Source organism: Lycorma delicatula, chromosome 1 (assembly GCF_047948215.1).
Source record: "Lycorma delicatula isolate Av1 chromosome 1, ASM4794821v1, whole genome shotgun sequence".
Taxonomy (NCBI): Eukaryota; Metazoa; Arthropoda; class Insecta; order Hemiptera; family Fulgoridae; genus Lycorma; species Lycorma delicatula.
In genome coordinates, this window is record NC_134455.1 from 26,941,509 (window position 1) to 26,954,527 (window position 13,019).

General features: G+C 33.2%; 1 protein-coding gene across 1 annotated transcript in view; it reads right to left on the bottom strand.

Moving 5' to 3' along the window:
- The window catches only part of LOC142318065 (protein Skeletor, isoforms B/C), a 395,343-nt gene that overhangs the window by 102,858 nt on the left and 279,466 nt on the right, over window positions 1-13,019 (bottom strand). The gene's annotated exons all lie outside the window — the stretch shown is intronic.

The following is a 13,019-nucleotide window of genomic DNA, read 5'->3' on the forward strand; positions in this document are numbered from 1 at the left end:
TTTACTAAAACAAGCCAAGAAAGCAAAATAAAACCCAAAACTAATATCACAGACAAAGTTGATAAAATAATAGAATAAAGAAAGTATAAAAACTTACCTAACTCTGATAGGTTGTGCAAAACTCCCTACCCTGGATAGTAAAATTAAACTAAAAAATCAAATCGAAAATGAAGGTTAAAATTACTAAAAAACCCTCCTTACAGAAAAAAACATATATAAGTATATTAAATCCTTTGCAGTAACTCAGTACTATGTAAAAAGAGAAACATTCGTTCCAAAACCCTGCCATCATTGCCCAAGACATCACGAATGCTGCTGGGTATATTAAACTGACGACGCAACGCCGCATAACATACGCAGTCCACGAGAATGTGGTGCACAGTCATGCGGCTGTTGCATCGTGTTCACAGGGGTGGGTCTCCTCCTGACATTAGATATTCGTGTGTGATCCTCGTATGCCCCAACCGTAACCGGCAGAGGACCACTTCCTCAGGACGAGAGTTCCTGCAAGAGGAGCCCCACGGCAACACTGAGTCTTTAATCCGTCGAAGTTTACTATCGACGACAGCCGTCCAGCCACTTTGCCACCTTTCTCGCAGTGATTGTTTTATATTATTAATAAAATCAAAGGTAGTAACTCGGGTGGTGAAAGGAAGTTGAATACACGCATCTTTCGCAGCAGAATCCGCCCTCTCATCACCAAGAATCCCAACGTGGCTAGGGATCCAGCAAAAACCTACCCCCTTGTTTAGTTTTTCTAACTCAGCGATTTTATCATAAATGCCAACGACGACAGGATGTCGAGAATAAAGGTTTTCCAACGCCTGGAGAGCACTGTACGAGTCACTGCAAATAAGAATGTTCCTATACTTAGGGCCAACGATACTTAGAGCCCTATCCACAGCGAGTAGTTCCGCGGTGAACACACTCGTAACACCGGGTAGACCAAACATATATCTGTTCATTGAAAACAAAAGCACAACCAACGTTACCGTCATGCTTCGACCCATCAGTGTATACCATCACGTCTGGGTTCAACTTTGTGAGGACAAATTGTAAGATCAAACGTAAAACTTACATGGTGTATTCTCCACGGGGGATTCGAGCACGGACATGATGGAAAGAACGAGGGAGTGCCAACATTCATACGCTGCAGCAGACGTCGTGTACGGACACCCACAGGCGCAGTACAACGTGGACGGTCCTCATACTTCCTCAAATTAGGATTCTTAAGAACTGGGTCAAAAGCTGGGTGATTCGGCTGTCCGCTGAGACGGGCAAAATAAGATAACAAAAGCTGGTCTCGTCTATCCCAAAGTGATGGCTCACCACTGTCTACAAGTAAGCTTGCGATAGGGCTTGATCTAAACGCACTCGTGGCAAGCCGAAGAAAAGAATGATGCACACCGTCCAGCATCTTAAGTACGGTTTGACGAGCTGAGATTATAATCTAGAAAAATTTTTTTCAAAGGAAAATTAAAAAAAAAAAATAGTTTGAACATTACACTAAAAAAAAATATTACTATGTTATTCTCGCATTTCAGGGAAACTTAATTCACCGTTCCGTAGCATTTTCTTAACGTAATTTATCTGCATTACTTCTCTTATTTTAAACAATGCGCAGGTTTCTTGGATTTATTTCAAGTTTCTTGCGAAGAATTTATTTCACAAAGCTATTTTTAGTTAGACTAAAGAAACTTTGCAGTTGAAATAAATGTAAAATGAAACATGTTAAGTGTTATTTATAATAAAAATAAATTTAAAAAATTGATTAAAACCGGCTTGAGGAAAATTCTAAATTATTAAAACGTTTTCAATTATATTTTAAATTTTGCGTTTTTGAAAGCCGTGAAAAGTTAAGTTTTATTAGGTATTTATTGGCTGCTTTTAATACGCGCAAATTACTATGTACTAAAATTCGAAATTAAAAAGTGGAGTGTTTTCAGCTTTAAATTAGTGGTTTAAAAATCGGTTTTATTTTATTTTTAAAATTAATGTAATTTTACTTTCCCGGCGAATATAGCTAGAATGGCTACTTATTACTTTACCTATAAATATATTAAAGGGAAGAGTATGGTGATGACGTCAAAAATGGAGTATCGGATTTTATAAAATCATTTACGTTTTAGGGTCTAACTAGTTCATCTCGACTAAAACGCATGTATGTATGTGTATTGCACTGCTATTGACCTTGTGTCTCAGGATTGACCAAATTAACTTTTTTTCAAATTTGGCTCAAGTATTTCCATTATGGGGCTTTAATCATATTAGTTTTTTTTTTTAATTCGTTAAGGGTTGGAGGAGATTGGGAAAGAAACAATTTCGATTATCTTCAGAGGCATTTTAGAGAAAAATTTATTAAAGCAAATCTGTTACGTACAATGCATATATAAATATACCCAAATATCTTTTTTTCAAAAAATTAACCGCCACTTCTAAAATTGAAATACATGGTTTTTTTTTGGTTTTTACTTCCATCTTTCTTTCTTACTTTATCACCCACCTATAAAAAAAATATATTTTTGTTTTTGGACTCTAACTCTTCTAATCTTTTTTATTAATAACCGGGGAAGTCAAACAACAATACTTTGCCAGCTTATTTTAAATACATTTTTTTACTCTTACACAAAAAAAAACTTGAAATAATTCTAATTTTTTTAGAAAAAAATGTAAGTAAGATCATAAGGGCAATTTTTTTCCTTGGCGAAGGAGTTCTATTTTAATTCTTATTGAAATAATCTAATATTTCAATAATATAGTTTCAAAATTTATTCAGAAATTTCTGGTTTATTATATGTTCAATAAAACTTAAAGTCAAGCAAAAGATATGTCGTCGGTGGAAATGTGTTTTAAAAAAAAAAATTACGGAACTCTTTATCAGCGTTCTTCTTCTCTCTCTATTTCTGTGATTTTTGTTTGTGATTTAATAATAAAAAAATGATACGCTATCGTTATTGCTAATTATAATTTATTATATCATAACAGAGTCGGTCTTAACTAAATTCAAGCTAATCATATTTGAAAAGCATCATTATATGAAGTTCAACCAACACCGGGTATGTTGGTAACATGCTTAGTAAATGACTGTTCAGTGCAATAACAACTGAGCAGTGACAATGGAAAGTAAGCTGTAAAAATGAAATACCAAGAAACAGACTCTGTCTGACCCATTATTCCAGTTTCATTTATCACATATTGCCTGTTAAACTACTTTTGTTTCTTTTTATTAATTTTTGAACTGGAACAAGTTAGTGGTTATAACACTGCTAAGAAGACCATTTCCAGATAAGAAAAATAAGTAAGGAGTCCTACTTACAATAGATTCTATGTAAGTGAAAGTCTTGATATAATAAAAAAAATTTCAAACCATTAATATGTGACAACAAAATTTCATTTTTTTCTTTGTTACAAGAATGTTAAAGCTGAATCTTACAGTATTTTTTATATTTATTTCAAATATGTAATGGTTTCTTTTTATCAGGCTTAGGTTTTTTGTAATTACCATTTTTTTGATGTAATAAAAGACATTTGTGATTATAGAATAACAATAATATAATACAATTTCTACATGCCTAAAATGCTTCTTTTGGATTTTGAAAAAGAGAACACAAGAATTGAAGAATAATGCAATCTGAAGAGAACTTGCACATGGTGAAAGCGTTCTCTACGTTTGTCACTCACAGCTCTAAGATTGGTGGAGAAAAAATCCTGATGAAATCTAATAATTGGATCTTTAGTGACATAATACATCAAGTGCTTTATGATGATTATAAGTTCTTTGTAATGCTATGATTGCTAAGGAAGTTGTTTACAACCTTTTTAAAAGATTTCCAAATCATTCAATAGTTTCTTATTTGTGGTCCAATAAATATAACTTTTTATCTTAGCATCATTTATATTAGGGAACTGTATTTTTAAAAAGTGAAATCTAGTCCCATCAAGTTTCACTGCTTTAAAAAAAATTTTCAGTAAACCTAGCTTAATGTGTAATGATGGAAGGGAAACTTTTTCAGGTTTTATTAGTACTGGATTCACAACATTCTTCTCTCCTACAGTCAATGTTTTTCTTTTTGGACACTCTTTTTTAACATAATATTCCTCCTATCTCTGCTGTCCCACTCACACAAGAAGGATAAATATGTTTTATATCCAAGTTATAAACTAAGTAACAGTGCTATCACTTTCAGGTCTCCACAAACATACCACAAATGTTCTCATCCTGAATCATAACCAACACAAATTTCATATTTTCATATGACTCCTTCATGTGAGCTGTATGAGTTAAAGGGATTGATGAAATATTATTTTTAACAAAAAGGAGTACTATTACTACTATTTCTTTTACTATTTTGTGGAGCCTCTAAAAATATGCCATACATCAGGGTGGTGCATATGTCCCAAAGCTTCTAGTAAAGATTCCACATCATTACAATACAATAATTTCGCATATTGAAAGAAAAAAAAACATTCAAATTCTCACTGCCTGTCACAGAAAATACTTATTTTAATATTGTATTGTAAAAGATTCCATCCTTTCAGTCACGATGTGAGAATTTCTGCTTGATTTTTGGTTAAATTTTCATCAGAATGAGATTATTTAATTCTGACTAATTATTATGTATGATTTGGTATTTGTATGTTTTAAAAAGTCTGGGGTTTTCCTTTCCTCATCATCTGATAAATTTGCACAATCTTCAACATCAACAGCTTCATCTTCGTCTAATACCCATGTTTTTGGTAGTACTGAAATTAGAAACTTCCAAACCATTGTAACTGCAAATGTTGTATGATGAGTTTCATGCAACAACCAGTAAACAGTGTTACACATGAACTGCAGCAAATATGAGGAGCAGGAATTGTCCTGATCACCTACTTTACATCCGGAATATAGATCATGTGATTTTTTTTGTAACTGAAGTTATATTTCTCCTTTGAGGTTTTAATGTTACCTCACCATGTAGCAAACTGGATGGTTGGTTAATGCAAATGCATGCCATTTTTATAAAAACGTTCGCTACAATACAGTTATTACAGAACTTTAATCAATTTATACACACATTAATGTTGTACATACATTGGTTTTACAGGAAAAAATAAAATCACAAATTGGTAGGAAAAGTAGCTGCATCAGTAAATTTTATACAACCAAGAGCTCGCATTTGATGGTAGTTAGATGTTTCTTAAGCAGCATGATATATTGCTTATTTTTTATAATATTACATCCTCCACTGGGTCACCAAACCAAAATTCATAAATTCTTCGGAATATGTGACTAATGGGTGACGGAATTACATTTAAAAAGAAATATGACATGCATCATACGTGTATCTCTTATCAGGAGCAATTGTCTAGTTAAAGCAATTACAAAAAATCTGAGACTGATAGTGAAATTCTGATTTCATATTTGGAATCAGCGGCCAAAATTATATAAGATTCAGCAATTATTGACCGTGTAACAAAATCATTGTTGACCGGTGTAATTTAATTTATCTGATAATAAATAACTAGGTATCATATAACCAACTTTATACCACACTTTGTATGTCAGATGAGACATGCCAAGTAGTACATGGAAGAAACTGAGAGTTTCAAGTTTATACCTTCAAGTTTATACCTAGATTTTAGGATAATTTTTGGTCATGATAAAAAATGTTGAGTTCTATAGTTTTCCGAAATAAAGAACAAGGAGGTGGATATTATGAAGTCATGTTGCCCTCTTGAAATAAACGATACCAGTGATTCCCATTTTCAAGCTTTCTTTCCATATCCGATTTTCCTTCAACTTTGATTTCAGTTAATTTTTTTCCCGTGTACGGTTCCTAATTAAAAATAGGGATGATTAAGTCGGGCGTTCATCTATCGATTGAAAAAATAAATCATTCCCAAAAACCAATTAAACGTTTTGTTTTGAGTATAACAAGCATTCAGTGCCAGGCATACAAATTAAAATAATAGTGAAATGATTTCCAGTCGTCTTTCATTGAAAAATTACAATATGCGTATAGGAATAACAAGCTCATAAAAGTGCAGGAAATACTCAATCCGTCAACGAAAACTATAGCTGTATTCCCCTCAAAAAAGGAACAATAACTTTCTTATAGAAGAACAATTGCTAACATGTACAGGAACCAAACAGCAAAAGTAATAATTGAAGAACATAAGAAAGAAGCCGTAATAAGAAAGGGAGTCCGACAAGGATGTTCCCTATCTCCGTTACTTTTTAATCTTTACATGGAACTAGCAGTTACTGATGTTAAAGAACAATTTAGATTCGGAGTAACAGTACAAGGTGAAAAGATAAAGATGCTACAATTTGCTGATGATATAGTAATTCTAGCCGAGAGTAAAAAGGACTTAGAAGAAACAATGAACGGCATAGATGAAGTCCTACGCAAGAACTATCGCATGAAAATAAACAAGAACAAAACAAAAGTAATGAAATGTAGTAGAAATAACAAAGATGGAGCACTGAATGTGAATATAGGAGGAGAAAAGATTATGGAGGTAGAAGAATTTTGTTATTTGGGAAGTAGAATTACTAAAGATGGTCGAAGCAGGAGCGATATAAAATGCTGAATAGCACAAGCGAAACGAGCCTTCAGTAAGAAATATAATTTGTTTACATCAAAATTAATTTAAATGTCAGGAAAAGATTTTTGAAAGTATATGTTTGGAGTGTCGCTTTATATGGAAGTGAAACTTGGACGATCGGAGTATCTGAGAAGAAAAGATTAGAAGCTTTTGAAATGTGGTGCTATAGGAGAATGTTAAAAATTAGGTGGGTGGATAAAGTGACAAATGAAGAGGTATTGCGGCAAATAGATGAAGAAGGAGAATTTGGAAAAATATAGTTAAAAGAAGAGACAGACTTATAGGCCACATACTAAGGCATCCTGGAATAGTCGCTTTGATATTTGAAGGACAGGTAGAAGGAAAAGGCCACATTTGGAATATGTAAAACAAATTGTTAGGGATGTAGGATGTAGAGGGTATACTGAATGAAACGACTAGCACTAAATAGGGAATCTTGGAGAGCTGCATCAAACCAGTCAAATGACTGAAGACAAAAAAAAACTTTCTTATACTATAGTTTACATGCGTAGCCATACGAGTAACTGAAAGAACTTTGAAGAACAGCATATTAATGCACCTCATTCTTGTCGTAAAAAATGTATTATACTGAACATTGCTTATTAGTGAGAAAATAAGCGGGAATTGGAGATTGTGGAACAGATACCGGCATTAACCAACCGGCATACGGATAACGGTATTTAACCATAACGAATTTGTATTAATTTTAGTTTGAAAGAGATTGTATTTCCTTAAGTTTTCGGTTTCCAGGTACCAGTTTTTTCGGATTTAATTTTTAATTTAAATCAACAATTAAAGAAATAAAACTTATAATTAACATTTTTGAGATCAAAATAAACTTTAACTTGGAGAATTGTTTGAAGAGGTTTAACTTTAATCACACAATACATATATTTTGTAGTACAGATGAGGGCAATCGAGAGGCTTTAATTGGCAGAATCTATGAATATATAAAAATATTAAGAATTTGGTTTCACACTGATTATAAAAATGAAACGGGTTAATTTAAATAGATAAAGAATGATGTCAATAATAAACACGCGCTAATCCATTACTTTCTACAATTTTTCTTGTTTTTGAGTAGACTAAATCGTATGTATACGTTGTCAATCAGACATGTCCTAATAGTATACTGCGGATGGTTATTATCTGGTATAAAACGTATCAACTCCCTGCTATAATCTGTTGGGATGGGTGGAAAAAGGGTGTGAATGGGTGAGGTCGGAGGAGGGGGTGATGCATTTTTCACACTCTTGTGCACTCCCTCCTCTCTTCCTGATTCATGTGTTCCGGTAGAGCGCGCGTGAGCGTTCTTTCAACTCCCCTACTAAGCATTCATTGTCTTGAGCTTTCGATAAACCTCGTTGTTATGGTTACAGATCTACCCATTTTACACAGTTTTGTACGGAGTACATCGCATGCACAGAATTCTATACTATACTTTAATCAGCCGTTCAGCCGACCCTCCTTCTAATCATTTGCTTTATACTACACATGATTTTGCATTAACGAAATTGTTGCTTTGCATTTATTTACAACGAGATCACTTATAAATTCATACGTTTAAAGAACTTTTTTAAGCATTATTCGTATGAAGAAGATAACTATATACAAAAATTTGCTAATGTCAGGGTAATAATAATAATAATAATATCTCACATATCCCATAATAAGATTCCGGAATCTTTTAAGTTTTTTTACCGACGTTTCGAAGAAAATTACGGTATTACTTTTGGCCGCATGGTCGGAATGGGAGATAAAAATGAATTTTGTTTATGTTTTGAGGTATGAGGAGTATGAAAATACCATTCACTTGAATTGTAGTTTCCTTATTTTTTTATTTATATGTATTTTATTTATAAGCCTATATATAAAGTCTTGTGACTCAAACATCTTCAAAACTATTTGATAAATTTCATTAAAATTTAGATATGCTGTAGTAGTGAATCTGAAATTGTGCGTGTGAAGATCATATCAAAAATTGGTTTGTTATTCTTGAGTTGTGCTCAATTTAGGGTCGAACAAATTTGAGCGTAGCAAGTTAGAAGCGTGGTTCGTTATGATCCTGTTAAGTTGGGACATGAAAACAAAATAATTTTTGTTGAAACCATGCCTTTCAAAAAGAACTGTAGACCGTATCTACAACCCGATTATAATTCATTAGTTTTTCTTATTTAATGTAAGGTCTATGATTCTTTTGTTAAACTGTGCCCTAAATATTTGTAATTGAAGAAGAAGATGAATTTGAGAAATGACTTATTATAGTTGAGTTTCATTTAGAAAAATCTATTTATATAATTTTTATCGAACCTAGAAAGAAGAATTCCGTTATCAAGAATGAGTATTTTACGAAGAAAGGTTTTGGAAATAAGTATAATTGAACGATTTGCCAAAAAAAAGAAAACGTGAGCAACTTAGTTAAATAATTAATATATATTTAAAATATTAACTTGATTCTCGAGTGGTTGTACTCATAATTCACAATTTCATTTAAAAGTTATGAAAGATCCACTCATTAAAAATATAAAATTAATTACAGGATAGTTTTAAACTATCGCCCGTGTTTCGTAAAATTTCTGGATATCACTATCCAGTAGTAAAGAATGATAAAAATGATGAAAGAGCTATGATCTTTTACATTCCAAAACTTACTGTAATAATTTTATTTGATGATGATTTTAATACACTAATAAATAAATTATATCTTTTACTTTCGCAGCGAATACAATTAGAATGCCTATATTAACAGTAGAATAGCTATATTAAACGTAAAAGTATGGTGAGCACGTCAGAAACGGGGTATCGGTTTTGTGCAAATATTTAGGGTAAATATTTAGGAGTCCAGCTATTTCATCTTTACCAAAACAGCATATGTATGAATGTATGTATGTATGTACGTACATATGTATCAGTTACACTGTTTTTGGCCTTATATTTCAGGATTGACTGAACACATTTTTTTTCAAATATGACTCAATTATTTCTATATAAATTTATTTTTTCAAAACTCGTTAAGGGAGTGAGGAATATCGCGAAAAAATCAATTTCCATTTTCTTCAAAGGCATTTTAGAGAAAACTTTATTGAAGCCAATTTGCTATCTACAATACTTATATTCAAATTAAAAAAAAAAAATCAACTCCGTCCGACCTCTTAAAATTTAAATATATGTTTTTTTGTTCTTTTGGTCTATCCCGTTTCGATTTAAATCATTTTCAACATTTTTTAGAAAATTTATACTTCATACATGGAGCTATCAAGTAATGATTACAATTTTTTTAAATTATTGGACGTAAAATGCAGAAACCTATTTCGTAATTTTGTTTTCTTATCTTAGCCTTTATTGAAAGAGGTGTTACATTTAGAGAAAACTTTACTTAAGCAAATTAGTTAAACATAACCTATATATGAATACTTTTAGAAAAAAACTTTCTTAAAATTTATCCTCCATCTCTACAAAATGTATATTCTGATTTTTGTAATTTTTTTTTTTTTTGCTATAACTTTTTTAATCTTTATTATTAATAGACGAGAAATTAAGTTAATATTTTGCAAGGTTTTTTAATAATTTAAACGTACTACTTAATATAACTGTTGTGTGTGTGCGCGTGAGCGCGCTTATCCCCACCCACACACACATATATAGATTTGTGTGTGTGTGTATATATATATTTGCGCGCGCGCGTTAATGCTCAGTACGGTTTATTTTTTATACCTTCTTTGTTTAACTGTAATATCTATTTGAAAGATATTTTTGTAAAATGTATATTTATGTAATGATATCTGTAATTCTATATCTACATGTGTCTATAATTATCTTTCTTTATGAACGCTCCTTTTAAATTCTATGAGTTGTCGCATTCATTAAAAAACTTACAAGACACCTTCTCTGGGTCTGACAACATTCATCTCGGTTTGCTTTCAAGTTGTCCACCTGTCTGGTCGGAAGCCATTGCGTACCAATATTTAAACCTGTTAAGACAAAGCACCACCCTCAGAGTAGCGTCCTATCTCTTTTACGAGCATTTTGTGCAAACTGATGGAAAGAATGGCGAACCGAAAACTTATTTGGTATTTATAGAAATATATCCTCATATCTCCAGAACAGTGTGGTTTCCGCCAAGTACGATCTTTCATTGACCATCTAGTGTCACTTATTTTTCCGATTTTCCATTACTGAATATGGCGAGGAAGGCAATGTAAGAGATCGGACCGCCTTGGATTTTAATAATCCTTGGAAATGGAACACATTTTAATAATGAAAGGATTAGTTGTATATTATTAAATTATTACTTCCTCAGATAATAATTCTTGCCATTTTAACATCATGATTTTCAATAAATGTTTTAGATTTCACTTAATTAAAAAGTGCCTTATTTATAAGTTCTTTCTCTGAAGATGATATTCACCATACAAAAATTGTAATTTATAAAAAAAATTAAGCTGTCAGTTGCAGGGCATAAATAACTGGGAATGGAGTGGGCTGGATAGACTAGCGTGAAAATTATATTTGGCTAAATGAAAAGGCAACGGAAAACCACTTCACTCTTTGTTTTCTGAATAAAACAGGCTTTCGTTGTTTGTTATTTTTATAAAGTCATCTTTTCAGGGTGACTTGCATTTTATATCAGCTCATCTGCAACGCCGAGCTGCTGAAATCTTTACACTGTATATATACACTACACAATTTACAACCCTTAAAGAGCATTACAACAACATCTTACACTGACACTCGGTGGTTTTGCGACACTGCAACATCTTACGAAATGCAACCATAACCCAAGGTGGAAACTATCGTGTCAATAGGTGGATGGCTTTACGTAGTGAGCCTCAAACGATGTCATCTGGGCACCAGGGTGAACCCAGTTGTATAAGCAATAGTAAGCGCGCGCTCTGCTGGAACGGTCCATTAAATCGTCGGTATCAGTGGAAGCCGTATGTTAGTTCCAAATGATAATCCTTCTGTGGTTGCTGGCCTACTTGAAAAAAAAAAAACAATATAATATCGGGAGTTTTAAAAGACATTAAGCGACGTGAATCGAAGATGAGTCGAGCGATAAGGAATCAAGTAATGTAACAAAAGGTTCAAAGTTATCTAATGTATCATTTCTTATAGAAAAGTGTAAGAAAGAATCTAAATCCTTTACAAAGGTTTCTCACTTTTTAATAAACAAGTAGTAATAGTTTTTGGCTCATCGAAATCAATTAAAAAGCTTAAAAGTGGAATTCTGTTGACTGGGGTGAATAATCATGAACATAATCGGAAGCCTTAGGTACACAGGGAAGGATAAAGTGGTAGTGGAGCCACATAATATGCTAAACTCCAACAAGGGAGTAATCTTTTACCATGTCTTAACTGGTATAGAATTATCAGAGACTTTAGAGGAGCTATAACCGCAGTCACTTCGTGCAAAGGATTAAGAGGAAAGAGAATGGTGTTGAAATGCCAATGTCCTCACTATTCTAACTTTTTCTGCTGAAACATTTCCTCAGCGAATATGAAATGGCTATCTCTCCGTCCTTGTGCGACCGTATGTACCAAACCTTAGACGCTGCTTTCAGTGTTGGGGTTTGGCCACAACAAAATTGGATGCACCAAGGACCAAGTTTGTGAGTGTTTCAGCTGTACGGGACATGGTGATAGCACATGCACTGAAGCTGAAGAATGTATTAACTGTAAGGGTTCGCATTCAGTAAGATCTCGAGAATATCCACTTATAAGGAGGGACAGGCTATATTAAGTATTTGTATTGAACAGAAATTGTCTCTTCCTATGGCTTGTCGGGAGTACAGAAAATCCCTCAAATTGAGAAATTCTGTAACCTCAGTTTTTACTGGTACCTGTGTGCCTTTCATGAGGGTTTCCAGTGAGCAGTTTGAGCAGCTGATGGCCTTGCTGGAGAATTCCAGAAGTGTCTCAGCTAGTATAAGGTCAAAATTGACCCAAAAATTAAATTAATTTAAAGTTTTTATGTCCGCATTGGCAGAAGGATACGAGACGATGGTCTGTAAGCCAGTCCAGGTGAAGAAATTGGTGGTTAAGGAGACTGTTCCTTTGCCGGTTACTGAGCCTCCTAAGACCCAGCGGAAACGTTATCAAGGACAAGCGAGAGTCCAGTTTGTCTCTACAGCAAACAGAGGTCCTATTCGTTGATACGAAAGAGGGATATACCAAAACCAGTAAAGAGATGAGGGACGAATTTCAAGTCGTTCTTCTATCAAAGAGGGAAAATGTTGAATGTCAGCAATTTTTAATAAGTGAACCAGTTAAACCATGCACGCGGGTTGGATTTCTGGGATTGTGGTTTGCCTAACAACTAACGCGGGTAACATATTTAAAGGAGCTGAAGGTTAAAATTTCTAAAAATGCAAGATATGCCGAGAGTACTATCTAATAATCGTCGGGAAGCTGATCGAATAAGCATGATG